The 15,578-nt window shown below is 36.7% G+C and overlaps 1 protein-coding gene across 4 annotated transcripts in view; it reads right to left on the bottom strand.

The window, feature by feature from the left end:
• HMCN1 (hemicentin 1) overlaps positions 1 to 15,578 on the bottom strand; it is a 524,815-nt gene that overhangs the window by 346,378 nt on the left and 162,859 nt on the right. The window lies entirely within an intron of this gene.

Genomic DNA, 15,578 nt, shown 5'->3' with positions numbered 1-15,578 from the left:
CAGAGATTATCATACTAAGTGAAGGAAGTCAGAGAAAGGCAAATATCATATGATATCACTTGTATGTGGAATCTAAAAAATGATACAGGCAGATTATCAACTTTGAAGAAATAAATTTTAAGGAGGTATGGGAGGAAGGAATACATTTTATAAAATGTTACAAGGAAGCTCATGAATGACCTTTGAATAGTAGGAGTTGTAAGTATGCTGTTAAAAATCTGTAAGGGACAGTTAAGAAAATTATCAGACTGTAAGAGAAATGTGTGAGCTTGCCAAAAAAGGGTTTCAGTGTAGATTTTGTCTTTATCAAATGAAGTTAAAGGAACAAGTTATAGTTAAAGTTTGAATGGAAGAGCCTGCCATTGTTGCTCCATAACTGGTTGTTGCTGTGTGCAGTCCTTTATTGAGCCTACATCTTCATAAGCTTTTTGGCAGGTATATGTTGAACACTTGTTTCATGTTCAAGACAGGATCAGAGAGCATGGATACTGACAACTGATTTGTCTGTTTTCTTCTTTTTCCATGACTGTATCTATTGCCTCATCTTGATTTACAAGCAAAACCTAGAAAACCTACAAAAATAAGTGTTTTGTGGTTTATCTAGGAATAATACAGAAAATATTGCTGTTATTTTTGGTGAAGAATATCAATTTTGTAGAGTTTATTTCAACCTAAATAAAATGTGAATTTTGTTTAAAATTTTTTTAAAATATGATACAAATTAACTTATTTACAAAACAGAAACAGACTCACAGACTTAGAGAATGAACTTGTGGTTACTGGGGGGAAGGGAGTGAGGGAGGGATAGATTGGGAGTTTGGGACTGACATGTACACACTACTGTATAAAAAAAAAGAAAAAAAAGACAAACTTTCCCTACATCCACTTATTATAGTAGGTTCAGAATAAAATGCTAGTTTAACTCATGCACAAATTTCAATTTTTATATCTTGGAATAATATATTCAAAATGAGACTACAGTGTCCAAAAACCAGTTGTGCAGAGATATTACATGCAGAGGTATTACAGACAGTTCTATTTCTCAAGAGAAATGAAAAGAACCTATAAAAAACATGGTAATGGCGATACTGAGATTCTTTTTCCCTCCATTCTTTCTTTCTGGATTTCTTTTAAGGTCCAATTTATAAAAGATAATTCGCATATTATCAATCCAATTTCAATATATTGGGTATTGAATTATTGTAATAGAGTATACTATAATTATATATTGTATATTATAATATATATTGTAGTATATTAATTATTGAAAAATAATTGCCATGCCAGCAAAATATTCATTTTTATGATAAAATAAATAAGTAGAAAATAATGGGAAAAGTAACCACTGTATTTTTTTAAAATGGAAAAATATTTCACCACCAATTTAAGTGGTGTGTCCTTGAAAACTAGGCTTTGGGAAAATATTAAGAAACTGGGTTATAATAGGGTATTAATAACTCACTGTGAACAAGGAAACCTTCCAGTCCACAGAAATGTTCTGCAACAGCAAACACAATTCCTCATTAAACAAAGAGGTCATGACTGGACAGGTACTGCTTAAACTTACCCAATTACTTCTAAATCATACTAAGTTTTAATCCATCTCAGATCTTTCTCTGGCTCATATATCCTTTAAGACTATATCCCTTGTAATTATGCATAAAACACTGAACAGTGCTGGATATTAAGCTACAGCCAAGCTACTCAAAATAAACAAAAACATATTTGAAATTTCAATAGTAGTAGCCACAAATCAATGAATCAAACAAGTATTGTGCAATAACTTAATTCTCTGTAAAAAGGATCCTCCCATTTTTTTTTTTTTTTGTCCTCAAGGATGAGGAAAGTAGCTAAGACATATTATCATAAAATTAACAGTGTGAGGCAATTATGTTCATTCATTAAATAAAGGTTTATCATTCAAAGTACTCTTCCAGGTACTGAGTGTTGATGAACATATTTTTAGTCAATATTTAGTAATCACACTTCTTCTCTGAACTAGTATCTTTTTGCATTATTTTGTAGTCTGCATTATTCGTTTTTAATAAATCTTCTTACCTTTCCTCCAAGGTCAAGAACCCCAGTTCCTTTATCATTGTATACCCTGAACCAAGCGACCTGCTCTACACATAATAAAGGTGGGATATGTACTAATGTCCATGAAGTTGGTCATAATGATGATAATAACGATGTCTTCTTAAATAAAAGACTGTTATGGGAATTCATGAAACAGGGAGCCCTTGTTGAAATAATGTATGTAAGGTGCCCATCACAGTACTTGCCCCATAGTGGATATTCAGATGTTTTCCTCCATCTCCGACTAAATTCCCTTCTCTTCCCCTAATTGAATATTTCAATAATGACTTCATGGGCAAAGTGAAAACACTTATCCACGAAAGTCAGATAAGATTTCTGTAAATGAAAAAGAGACACAAAGTCATTCCAGGTAGAAGAGAAGTTCTGAAGAAACACAGAGAGACAGAAGTACTCATATATGTTAGGAACATGAGTGCATCCAACTGCCTACAGTTAAGTGCTCAGAAAAGGGAGAAGCGGAAGATGAGGTTGGAAGCTCGTGTCAGGGGCAGACTACGTATGGTCACAAAGTAAAGCTATGACAATCGGATTTTATCCTAAAGACCCAAATGAAAAATTCCTGAAGGACTTTATGCAGAGGAGTAATACACTGAATGTGGTATTTTACAAAGAAACACCTGTAGTGGTATCATCAACTAACTGAGCACAAAAAACAAATCTATTACAGTTAATTACTCCATAAATCAAATGATATATTTCCTCAAACTTTAACCTTATAAAGCACCTGGAATTTTATGTATGAAATAAAGCATGTATCAAGATAATTGTCTAAAGAAGCAGATGCCATATTTTGAAAAATGGGTTCTGAGTGACCTATCATGCTGGAACAGAAAGGTATGAATCATTCTGCTCATCAAATCTATCCATACGGCTGCAGAAACCAGACTGATTATCACTAATATTTGATCTTAAATAGAACACATGTTTTAATAATCAGAGTGTTGACATTCTTATGTCTTAAACATAGAATATGACTGCGTAACTCAAGGAAATGCAAAGAACTGACTTATTGTCTGAGAAAGCACTTGATAAATTTGACTGTGGATAAATAACTTTGAGGATAATGTCTGATTTAGAGACTAAAGAAGGCAAAGGACAAGAGAAATCAGATAAATAGAACATTTGTGTTAAGGACAAGACACAAAATGTGGCCATAAATAATTCTCAACGTAAGGGAAGAAAAGAATTAGAAAACAAGGATAGTATAGAATCTCAAGTTCAACAATGAAATGCAGTAGTGTTAAGTAGAAAAAAAAGTGAAATCAATTTTTCATACACCTTTACTTAAATGTATAGTGTATTCTGGGTGACTCCTCAAACATACCTCTCCTTCAAACCCAATGTAGAAAGGTTATGATATATCACTGGAAATCTATCCTGTTGTCTGTTAGTTATGGATGGAAAGCATTAAGTTCTAGGCATTCTTATGAAAATGGAAAACTATTTAGTTGCATTTTCATAAGACAATTGTGTTTAAATGGTAGGAAATGTAAGCAGGCTTTTGGTTTATTCTTAATACTGTTTCCAATTCATCAACATTTATAAGGCTTTCACAAAGGGATTACCATGTATCATGATACTACTTGTTGGGAAAGATACTCATGATACTTTTTTTATCCACTTACAGAAAAAAATCAAATTGAAAACAGATGCAACTCACTTTGTTAGAAAATACAGATATTACCTACATGTGAGTAAAAGTAGATCCCTGCAAGCCACAGATCACCATAAGTGAGGTTTCCGGCCTCTCATGTTGCCACATACAAGAAAAAAAAACCAACAACTTTGTCTAACCATGAGAAATGTTCTCATGAGATTGGAAATGATCTTATACTGATATTATAATGACAAAAAGAAGTGAACTAGAATAATGTGAGATCCTTTGAATCAGTACCTTTTCACTAACATAAAAACTGTTTCAACTCACTAGGGAACCATTAATTGTACATTAAGTTTTAATGTAAAAATAGTCTCTCATGATTTGTAGCAGCTTAAACCTCAAAGGGCCTTTGAGAACATCTAACCCAGCTCTTTTATTTTATAAATGAGGGAAACTGATATTTGAAAGAGTTCTTGTACCTTTTAAACACCTAACCAGACTGATTCTGGCTCAGTAGTTATTTTTTACATAAGCCCCTTTGTTCCTGAATACACTCTCTTAGTTTAAATATTTTGCATCCTATGTAATAATCAATATTTAAAAATAAGTTCATATTTCTATTCAACTCAGGAAGGAAATGCAAATATTACTGCAAAACACAAAACTAGCCTACATTATTATGTATTACGAAATACAATGCACAGTATTAAGTAGAAATGGAAGTAAAATAAATTTTGCATACATCTTCAAGAATAGAATTTGAAGAAAACTTTGTTTGGAAGGATTTTTTTCTTTTTTCTTTTTTTAATCAATATATGGTTGATATGTAACATTACATTCATTTCAGGTATACAATATAATGACTCGGTATTATTGCAAAATGATCACCACGATAAATCTAAATAACACCCATCACCACACATAGTTACAATTTTCTTTCTCTTGTGATGAGAACTTTTAAGATTTACTAAGCATCCTTCAAATATACAACACAATATTATTAACTATAGCTACCAGGCTGTACATTACATCCCCAAGACTTACTTATTTAATAACTATACGTCTGTACCTTTTGATCCCTTTACCCATTTCGCCTATCCCACCAAACCCCCGCTTCTGGCAACCACCAATCTGTTCTCTGTATCTTATGAGTTCAGTTTTGTTTTTGTTTTAGATTCCACATATAAGTGAAATCATATGTTATTTGTCTTCTTTAGTCTGACATTTCACTTAGCATAATGCCCTCAAGGTCCATCCCTGCTGTCAAAAATGACAAGACTTCCTTCTTTTTATGGCTGAATAATATCCCAGTATGTGTATGTATATATGCCACATTTTCTTCATCCATTCTTCTGTAGGTGGGCACTTAGGTTGCATCTATGTCTTGGCTACTGTAAACAGTGCTGCAATGAACACAGAATGAATATATTTTTGAGTTAATGTTTTCATTTTATTCAGATAAATACCAGAAGTGGAATTTCTTGATTATAAGATCATTTTTAATTTGGGGGATAACCTCCATACTGTTTTTCATAGTGGCTGTACCAATTTACATTCCCACCAACAGTGCACAAGGGTTCCCTTTGCTCCACATCCTTACCAACACTTGTCATTTCTTGTCTTTTTGGTAATAGCCATTCTAACCAGTGTGAGGTGATATTTCATCATGGTTTTGATTTGCAATTCCCTGATGATTAGTGATGTTGAACACCTTTTCATGTACTTGTTGGCCATTTGTATGTCTTCTTTTTTTTTTTTTTTTTTTTTTTGCGGTACGCGGGCCTCTCACTGTTGTGGCCTCTCCTGTTGCGGAGCACAGGCTCCGGACGCGCAGGCTCAGCGGCTATGGCTCACGGGCCCAGCCGCTCCGTGGCATATGGGATCCTCCCGGACCCGGGCACGAACCCGCGTCCCCTGCGTCGGCAGGCGGACTCTCAACCACTGCGCCACCAGGGAAGCCCTGTATGTCTTCTTTGGAAAAATGTTTTTTCAGATCTTTTGCCCACTTTTTAATTGATTGTTTGAGTTTTTTTGCTATTGAGTTGTATGAGTTCTTTATGTTTTCAATATTAACCCCTTATCAAATATATGATTTGAAACTACTTTCTGCCATTCAATAGGCTGCCTTTTCATTTTGTTGATGGTTCCCTTTACCATGCAGAAGCCTTTTAGTTTGTTGTAGTCCCACTTATTTTCGCTTTTGTTGCCTTTGCTTTTAGTGTCAAATCCAAAAAATCATCACCAAGACCTATGTCAAGAAGTTTATCACTCACGTTTTCTTCTAGGAGTTTTATAGTTTCAGATCTCACATTCTAGTTCTTAATCCATTTTGAGTTAGTTTTTCTGAATGGCATAATATAGTGGTCCAGTTTCACTGTTTTGCATGAAGCTCTCCAGTTCTCTCAACAGTATTTATTGAATAGACTTCCCTTTCCCCATTGTATATTCTTGGCTCCTTTGTCATAAATTAACTGACCATATATGTGTGGGTTTATTTCTGGGCTCCATTTTGTTCCATTGATCTATGTGTCTATTTTCACAGCCATACCATAACTGTTTTGATTGCTATAGCTTTGTAATATAGTTTTAAATCAGGCAGCATGATGCCTCCGGCTTTGTTCTTTCTCAAGACTGCTTTGGCTATTTGACGTCTTTTGTGGTTCCATACAGACTTTATGATTGTTTGTTCTAGTTCTGTGGAAAATGCCATTGGAATTTTGACAGGGATTGTATTGAATCTATGGATTGCTTTGGGTAGTATGGACATTTTAACAATATTAATTCTTCCAATCCATGAGTAAGGAATATCTTTCCATTTACTTGTAATTTATTTCATCAATGTCTTATAGTCTTTAGTATACAGCTTTAACCTCCTTGGTTAAATATTTTTCTGAAGTATTTTAGGTATTAAGTATTTTATTTGTTTTGATACCATGTGGAAGGATGTTTTTAATGTAAAAAATTATATCCAAATGAATTTCTCCAGAACATCTTTTGTCCTTTTGGTGGGAAAACGGAAATATGGTAAAGTGTTAGATACAACTTGTAATTATGCATATATCTGTATCTTTGTTGTTGCTGTTTATCATCTGTCATCTCTACTAAACTGTCCCATGAGACAGAACAGAAGCTATGGATGACATGTTCACTACTATATCCCCTCAACCTAACACAATGCATGAGATACAGATATAGTAAATTCCTAATAAATATATATGAGGAGGGAAAAGAGGAAAGAGGGAGGAAAGAGAGAGAAATTGTATATCAGATCTTTACCCTCAGAGTTAAGAGTATGTGAAAAGGTAACATTTCGGCCCTGTGTTCATTTGTGACAAGCCCTCTCTCAGCACTAAATTTTCAACACAGCTGAATAGGGCACAAACTTGCAGGTGTGGTCTTAAATGTGAGCATCAGGCTCTAATTAGTTTTGATTTATTTGGTTAGCTAACTCGGGATTTAAAAATGCAGTGGAGATATCTCTAGAATTAAGTCCATTTTTAAAAAAATGCCAGTGTATGCTTTTCAGTAGCACTGGATGAAGATTTTTCAATCTCAGTAGTGGTAGAAAGTTGTTCAGTAAATGAATGCAACAAAGCAAAAGTAGTTTAAAAGGCTGGGTTAGGCATAAGTGCACCCACCTAATAATCAGAGCCTACCCAGAAAACCATCCATGTAATATTACTATTAATAATAGAAAGCACTTTTATAGTGTTTATTACATGCCAGATACTTTTAAGAGCTTTACAGTGAACTTCACAATAGCTCTTCGACACAGGAATGGTTATCTCCATCTTACATACAGAAAACCTAAGGCACATTCTCAAAGTTCATAAGTCACACAACTAGTAAGAAGGTAGGGCTGGCTTTTGATTTCAATAATCTTGTCTATTTTCTAAATTTATCATAAGGAAAAATCACAGTTTTCAAGAGTGAATCAGAAATAATAGCTAGTGGAAAAAAAATCAATACAGGTGTTTTAAATGAGAAGTGGCTTGCAAAACAGTGATTTGATTATCTGTATATTATTATCACTACTTGAACAGTAACTTGTCTAGAATTAACTTACATAAAAATATTAAAGCCTTTAAATCTATATTGAATTTGATGTGAGAATGACTTACTACATTTCCAAGACAACCATTCTGTGATAAACCCTACATGATAGCAGAGGCAGGCTTCACTCCACTCTGATCTGGCTAAGTGAGAGAGACACTCCTCTGGGTAACCAGGAGAGCCTTTCCCCCTAGGTTCAAGTTCATTTTTACCCTGCAGTATAGCATAGAACCCATAATTCAGAATCTGCATAGAAGTCACTAAGCATTTATTGAGCATCTATTGAATATAAAGGATAGTACATGATATTATAGAGAATACCAAAGAAATAGAAACACACTCCCTGCCTTATAAGACATGACAATCTAGTTGGAGAAATGAGACAAATTAACTAGCTCTTACCTTCCAGTAATAAATTAAAAAGATCAGATTTATAGTCTCAATTTTATATTATAAATGATCAATTTAGAGTCCTAAACTGTGATGCACTTTTCTACTCAAAAATTTTAATGATTCCCTGTTACATTCAGAATGAAGCCCAAGCCAGGAGTATACTGAGGGCTGGCAATGGGAGTAGTCTACCCTGGATGCAGATAATAAAGGGGTGCACTGGCTGTGGAAAACTTAAAAACGATAAAAAAAAAAACGGACTAAAAGTTGCTCTACTTTCTAATATCATGTCCTAGTAATCCTAACCAATTCCCCCTTAAAAAAAATTGTCTAAAGTCTAAGCAACTGCTGTTATTACCTCTGGGTTTTAATAATACATGTAAGCTTCAAATTAGCACATTTTTATTACTTTCCCTTTAAGAAACATCATATTCTGCACAGACATTAATTTAGAGAACTCCCAGTTATATATCACATACATGGTCATGCTAACTCTGTTACTCACTTTCATTTCAAGAGTATATGTAGTACTGTGATCCTACATTTTCCTGTATTTAGACAGTAGATCCAAGCTATACCTTCATAGGTCAGGAGTTACATGATATGACATGTGTTAAAAGGATCACTCTAGGCTCTGTGTTGAAATTAGACTGTAGGGGATGAAAGGTCAGAAACAAGGAGATCAGATATAAAGCCACTGCATTAATCCAGGTGGAAGATGATAGTGATCCAGACCTGGGTTGTAATAGTGGGGCAGAAAGAAGTGGCCAGTTTTGGATGTTTACTGAAGCCAGGGTTGGCAGGGTTTACTGAACACCAGAAGTGGAGCCTGAGGATGATACCTCAGTTGCCATTAACTGAGACAGTGAAGACCACAGGAAGTTGATTTAAAGGGGTGATGGACTGAGGAGAAGAATGTAGGCTCTCAGCTTGGGCATGCCAAATTGAGACGTCTATTAGACACCAGGTGGAAGAAAGAAGCAGGCAGTCAGATATACGGATCAGAAGTTCAGTTAGGAGGTCCAGATTGGAGATATAATGGAATTTAAAATCATGAAGCTCTCCTCGCAGCCCCTCCCCACCAACAACTTATACAAAGGGGGAAGTACACCATCCTGTGAAAATAAACTTAGAAGTTAATACACAATGGCCCAGAAGAAAGCCTTGGAATAAGTCTCCCCTTGTTCTGACTCTAGGCAACCTTCAGATGACAAGGTACCCCCCACATTGTATATGAGTCTGTAGGGAGTGAATGCACTAGTCATGCCAATACAAGTGTTGTAGACTTATGGCAATGAGATTTCTCACCATAGATTAATGAGTAGCATTCTAATCTTATACAACACTGTTGTGAGTCTGTCTAATGAGTGTCTATTCCTGAGGAGGACGGGTCCACTTTTGGAGTGCTGACAAACCCAGTTCCATTAGTTTGCAAATCTTAGCAAATCCACCACAGAAATGTCACATTTTGAGGTCTCTTAAGAAGGTCTTTTGGGCTTCCCTGGTGACGCAGTGGTTGAGGGTCCGCCTGCAGATGCAGGGGAGGTGGGTTCGTACCCCGGTCTGTGAAGATCCCACATGCCGCGGAGCGGCTGGGCCATGAGCCATGGCTGCTGAGCCTGCATGTCGGAGCCTGTGCTCCGCAACGGGAGAAGCCACAACAGTGAGAGGCCCACGTACCGGAAAAAAAAAAAAAAAAGAAGGTCTTTTGCTGATAATATCCATTTTTATTACCCTCTGTGTACCTTATACCTATTTAATTTGGAAAATTCGAGAGTGAGCTTTTCCAGCAGTAAGTGCCCCAAAACAAGTGAGGCTGGTAATTCATGGAACAGACCATAAATGCTCATGCTTGAAGGTAGGCAAAATAAGAAATAATTTATGTGTTATAAGGTTTTTGTCAAGAAAAGGCTTTCTGGTGGAACAAAATTTTACTGAGTTCAATATAGAGAATATGGGTTGGGGGAGGGCTTAGAAATTGGAAGAGCATTAGAAAATTTGGGTTCAACAGGGACACTACAGAGGACTGATGACAAAAGTGACAATCAACTTCAACTCTATGAACACCTAAAACTTGTGTAAAGCTACCACACCTTCAACATGATGAAAGTTCTCTAATGCAAAGCAGCTGAAAAAATAAAAGCACACTTCAGACATTTCTGAACGGTGAAATCATTCCTGCTGTTATAAAGTGTCAAAGTATATTTCACTAATTTATCTTCATAAAATTCTTACGTGTCAAAGCTCAATGCGCTACAAAGGACTGAGGAAATTTATCTTGCCAGATTATTTAAAATAATAAAAATATAAAGGATTGACTTTTATACATTAGATCCTCAGACCTTATTCATCATATAGCTAAAAGCTGGTATCCTTTTACCAATCTGTCCCTGTTTTCCTAACCACCCAGCACCACTGGTGAAAGTGGGGTGTTAAAGTCACGTACTATGATTGTGTTACTGTTGATTTCCCCTTTTATGGCTGTTAGTATTTCCCTTATGTATTGAGGTGCTCCTGTGTTGGGTGCATAAATATTTACAATTGTTTTGTCTTCTTTTTGGATCAATCCCTTGATCATTATGCAGTGTCCTTGCCTCTTTTAACAGTCTTTATTTTAAAGTCTATTTTGTCTGATATGAGAATTGCTATTCCAGCTTTCCTGTGATCTCCATTTGCATGGAATGTCTTTTTCCATCCCCTCATTTTCAGTCTGTATGTGTCCCTAGGTCTGAAATGGGTCTCTTGTAGACAGCATATATATGGGTCTTGTTTTTGTATCCATTCAGCCTGTTTGGGTCTTTTGGTTGGAGCATTTAATCTTTTTACATTTAATGTTATTATCGATATGTATGTTCCTATTCCCATTTTCTTAATTGTTTTGGGTTTGTTATTGTAGGTCTTTTCCTTCTCTTGTGTTTCCTGCCTAGAGAAGTTCGTTTAGCATTTGTTGTAAAGCTGGTTTGGTGGTGCTGAATTCTCTTAGCTTTTGCTTCTCTGTAAAGGTTTTAACTTCTCCATCAAATCTGAATGAGATCCTTGCTGGGTAGAGTAATCTTGGTTGTAGGTATTTCCCCTTCATCACTTTAAATATGTCCTGCCACTCCCTTCTGGCTTGCAGGGTTTCTGCTGAAGGATCAGCTGTTAACCTTATGGGGATTCCCTTGTGTGTTTTTTATTGTTTTTTCCTTGCTGCTTTTAATTTTTTTTCTTCGTATTTAGTTTTTGATAGTTTGATTAATATGTGTCTTGGTGTGTTTCTCCTTGGATTTTTCCTGTATGGGACTCTCTGTGCTTCCTGAACTTGATGAACTGTTTCTTTTCACATATTAGGGAAGTTTTCAACTATAATCTCTTCAAATATTTTCTCAGTGCCTTTCTTTTTCTCTTCTTCTTCTGGGACCTGTATAATTCGAATGTTGGTGCATTTAATGTTGTCCCAGAGGTCTCTGAGACTGTCGTCAATTCCTTTCATTCTTTTTTCTTTATTCTGCTCTGCAGTGGTTATTTCCACTATTTTATCTTCCAGGTCACTTATCCGTTCTTCTGCCTCAGTTATTCTGCTATTGATCCCTTCCAAAGAATCTTTAATTTCATTTATTGTGTTGTTCATCACTGTTTGTTTGCTCTTTAGTTCTTCTAGGTCCTTGTTAAATGTTTCTTGTATTTTCTCTATTCTATTTCCAAGATTTTGGATCACCTTTACTATCATTACTCTGAATTCTTTTTCAGGTAGACTGCCTATTTCCTCTTCATTTGTTAGGTCTGGTGGGTTTTTGCTTTGCTTCTTCATCTGCTGTGTGTTCTTCTGTCTTCCCATTTTGCTTATCTTACTGTGTTTGGGGTCCCCCTTTTGCAGGCTGCAGGTTCGTATTTCCTGTTGTTTTTGTTGTCTGTCCCCAGTGGCTAAAGTTGGTTCAGTGGGTTGTGTAGGCTTCCTGGTGGAGGGGACTAGTGCCTGTGTTCTGGTGGATGAGGCTGGATGTTTTCTTTTCAGTGGGCAGGTCCACGTCTGGTGGTGTGCTTTGGGGTGTCTGTGGCCTTATTATGATTTTAGGCAGCCTCTCTGCTAATGGATGGGGTTTTTCCTGTCTTGCTAGTTGTTTGGCACAGGGTGTCCAGCACTGTAGCTTGCTGGTTGTTTAATGAAGCTGGGTCTTGGCGTTGAGATGGAGATCTCTGGGAGATTTTCGCCATTTGATATTACATGGAGCTGGGAGGTCTCTTGTGGACCAGTGTCCTGAACTTGTCTCTCCCACCTCAGAGGCATCTCCCTGACGCCTGGCTAGAGCACCAAGAGCCTTTCATCCACACGGCTCAGAATAAAAGGGAGAAAAAACAAGAAAGGAAGGAAGGAAGGGAGGGAGGGAGGGAGGGGGAGAGAGGGAGAGAGAGAGAGAGATAAGAAAGAAAGAAAGAGAGAGAGAAAGAAAGAGAGAAAGAAATAAAATAAAATAAAGTAGAATAAAATAAAGTTATTAAAATAAAAAATAATTATTAAGAAAAAAATTTTTTCAAGTAATAGAAAAAAAAACAGACTGACAGAACCCTAGGACAAATGGTAAAAGTAAAGCTATAAAGACAAAATCACACACAGAAGCACACACATACGCACTCACAAAAAGAGAAAAAGGGAAAAAAAATATATATATATCTTTGCTCCCAAAGTCCACCTCCTCAAATTGGGATGATTCGTTGTCTATTCAGGTATTCCACAGATGCAAGGTACATCAAGTTGATTGTGGAGCTTTAATCTGCTGCTTCTGAGGCTGCTGGGAGAGATTTCCCTTTCTCTTCTTTGTTCACACAGCTCCCGGGGTCAGCTTGGGATCTGGACCCGCCTCTGCCTGTAGGTCGCCTGAGGGCGTCTGTTCTTCTCTCAGACAGGATAGGGTTAAGGGAGCAGCTGATTCAGGAGCTCTGGCTCACTCAGGCCGTGGGGAGGGAGGGGTACAGATGCAGGGTGAGCCTGCGGTGCAAACTATTGACTTTTTCATTCATATCTCCCATTGAATCCTTTACTGTTTGCTTGGGTTTTTTCGTTTGTTTTTTTTTTTCATTTTTTTCCCCTCTACTAACTACCTTTCTATTTTAGAATAGAAAAATCTCAGTGAATTCAATTGTTCCATTAAAATTCTTCCTAGTTATGAAAGGAAAAGAAATTATAAAAACACCTGAGTATATAAATACATACATTCATATACCTACATACATATACACATACATGCAAACATACGTAGACTCATTCAGGTCTTACTCCTGGCTACAGTAAAAGCAGGTAAAAGTCCAAAATTTACTCAGGCTCTTTCTGAGTAACAAAATAACCCATAGTTAAGAAGTTACTTGAGTACTCTTAAAATAAGCTTTCTTAGCAAAATTTATTTCCAAAATTATATAATTATGTGGGCATAGTACATGGGAGGCAGATTCATAGTCGGCCAGATTCTCAAAAGTACATAGGAGGGGGGTTTTGAAAAACAACTTTGCAGAGGTACCATCTCTTCTTTAGAACAATCATTTATATTACTAAACAAAATGTTTCTTTTAAAGTATCTGAACATCTCACTTAAAACAGATAAATTAGAGCATGAAATAATTCATACTGTGAAGGAATTCCTCACTTCATAACTGAACTACAGGCTCTTTTCAAGTGTTTATATATAGTCTTTAAATAATTAAAAGAAGTATCTATGAGCTAAAGTATTCCAGAGTATGAAAACAAATTTTAATTTACAGTGACTAAGAAAAGTAGGTATTTATGTGTCCTGATCTGCCCTCCACCCCTTTTCTACCAGAACAAAGCTAAAATACAAGATTGTCTGGTTTATACTTGACATGTAAAAATCCTATCAGTCCCTTACAGCATACGTGTAATGAAAATTAGCAAGATCTTTCCCCAGAAACCTCAAAACAGACTTTGTTCCCAAGAAGAATTTACTAAGGGGCAAGATCTGGCTCTTAAATATAGAATAATTTGAGGTGGAGAATTTATTCCTCTGGGGCAGACACATATACACTGAATCTCCAGAATTGATAATGTCAAGTCATACATTTACAAGGAGGAGGAATCAGAACAATTATGGCCACAAGACTGCTCCACTGGCTTCAAGATGCAGACTGACTTATTCCGGATTCCAAATCATAACTGAATGGTTACTTTGATGGCTGCCATGTAAATAGCACTTACATGCTAAGCCCCATGCTAAGAACTTTACAAATTTTACCTCATTTAATTTTTCCTATATCCTGAAAGTATTTAAATTTTATAGTAACACACTGCTAGTAAGTATAAGATATAAGATTCCAAAAAAAGCATAGGACTCCAAATCACATGCTCTCAACCACTGTAATGTAATATAGGATAAAGTTGTTTGGGTGCCCATTGCCCCACATTCCTACCTTTGAAAGAAATCTCAGATTCCAACTGGACCAGGACAAAAAAAAAAAGAGAAATAGAGAGGGGGCTGAGGAGAAGGGAGAGAAAAAGGGAAGGAAGGGGAGGGGGAGAGAGTGGGGGGGAGAAAGAGAGAAAAGGGAGGAAGGGAGGGAAGGAGGGACAGGAGGAAGGTAAAGAAATAAATTAGATTTTGAGCTTCTCAGCCTAAGTCCTAGGAATTTAAAAGTGATTCAAAAGATTTCAGGGGCCTTCCCTGGTGGCGCAGTGGTTGAGAGTCTGCCTGCCGATGCAGGGGACACGGGTTCGCGCCCCGGTCCGGGAAGATCCCACATGCCACGAAGCGGCTGGGCCCGTGAGCCATGGCCGCTGAGCCTGTGCGTCCGGAGCCTGTGCTCCGCAACGGGAGAGGCCACAGCTGTGGAAGGCCCGCGTAGCGAAAAAAAAAAAGAAAAAAGAAAAGAAAGATTTCAGGCATAATTTTGATTATATGCAAAGTTCAAATTATGTCCTGGTCTAAGATGCACCCCTACACACACTTAATATGTAAATCTACTGTACTGTCATGTGCTTGTTGAGTTTGGGAATAAGACAGAGGAAGTGATTCAGATGCATTAAACACCAATAGCATTTGGTTGATTAAGTTAATCTCACAATAGATCTGCTCTTATCAGTGAGATGGGAAAATCTCACAGTCCATAGACTACAACTCTTTCATCACTAATCGGAAGCATATAAGACCAAACAGACCCTAACCCAGCTGATGGAGGCTCCCTCACTTTTAGACAGAATGTGGATGGGCACTGCAAACATTTATCTTAATGACTTAGCGTGTTCATCTGTACCCATTCTGACACATTATTTAGATATTTTAACACATTCAGTCAAGTTACAAGCACGTTTCACTGACCCCCAGACCGTTCAGTCACTAAAAGGAGTCTTTTATATATCTCTGCTCTGATTACGTGTTGGTTTTAAAGTGAAGTTCTCAAGATCTCATCATACTTTCCATATTTCCAAATAGCCTCCTAAGAACTAATAATGTAC

Source organism: Pseudorca crassidens, chromosome 2, assembly GCF_039906515.1.
Source record: "Pseudorca crassidens isolate mPseCra1 chromosome 2, mPseCra1.hap1, whole genome shotgun sequence".
In the NCBI taxonomy this organism is placed as follows: domain Eukaryota; kingdom Metazoa; phylum Chordata; class Mammalia; order Artiodactyla; family Delphinidae; genus Pseudorca; species Pseudorca crassidens.
The sequence above is the reverse complement of the archived record's forward strand: the minus strand, read 5'-3'. Positions and strand labels throughout refer to the sequence as shown.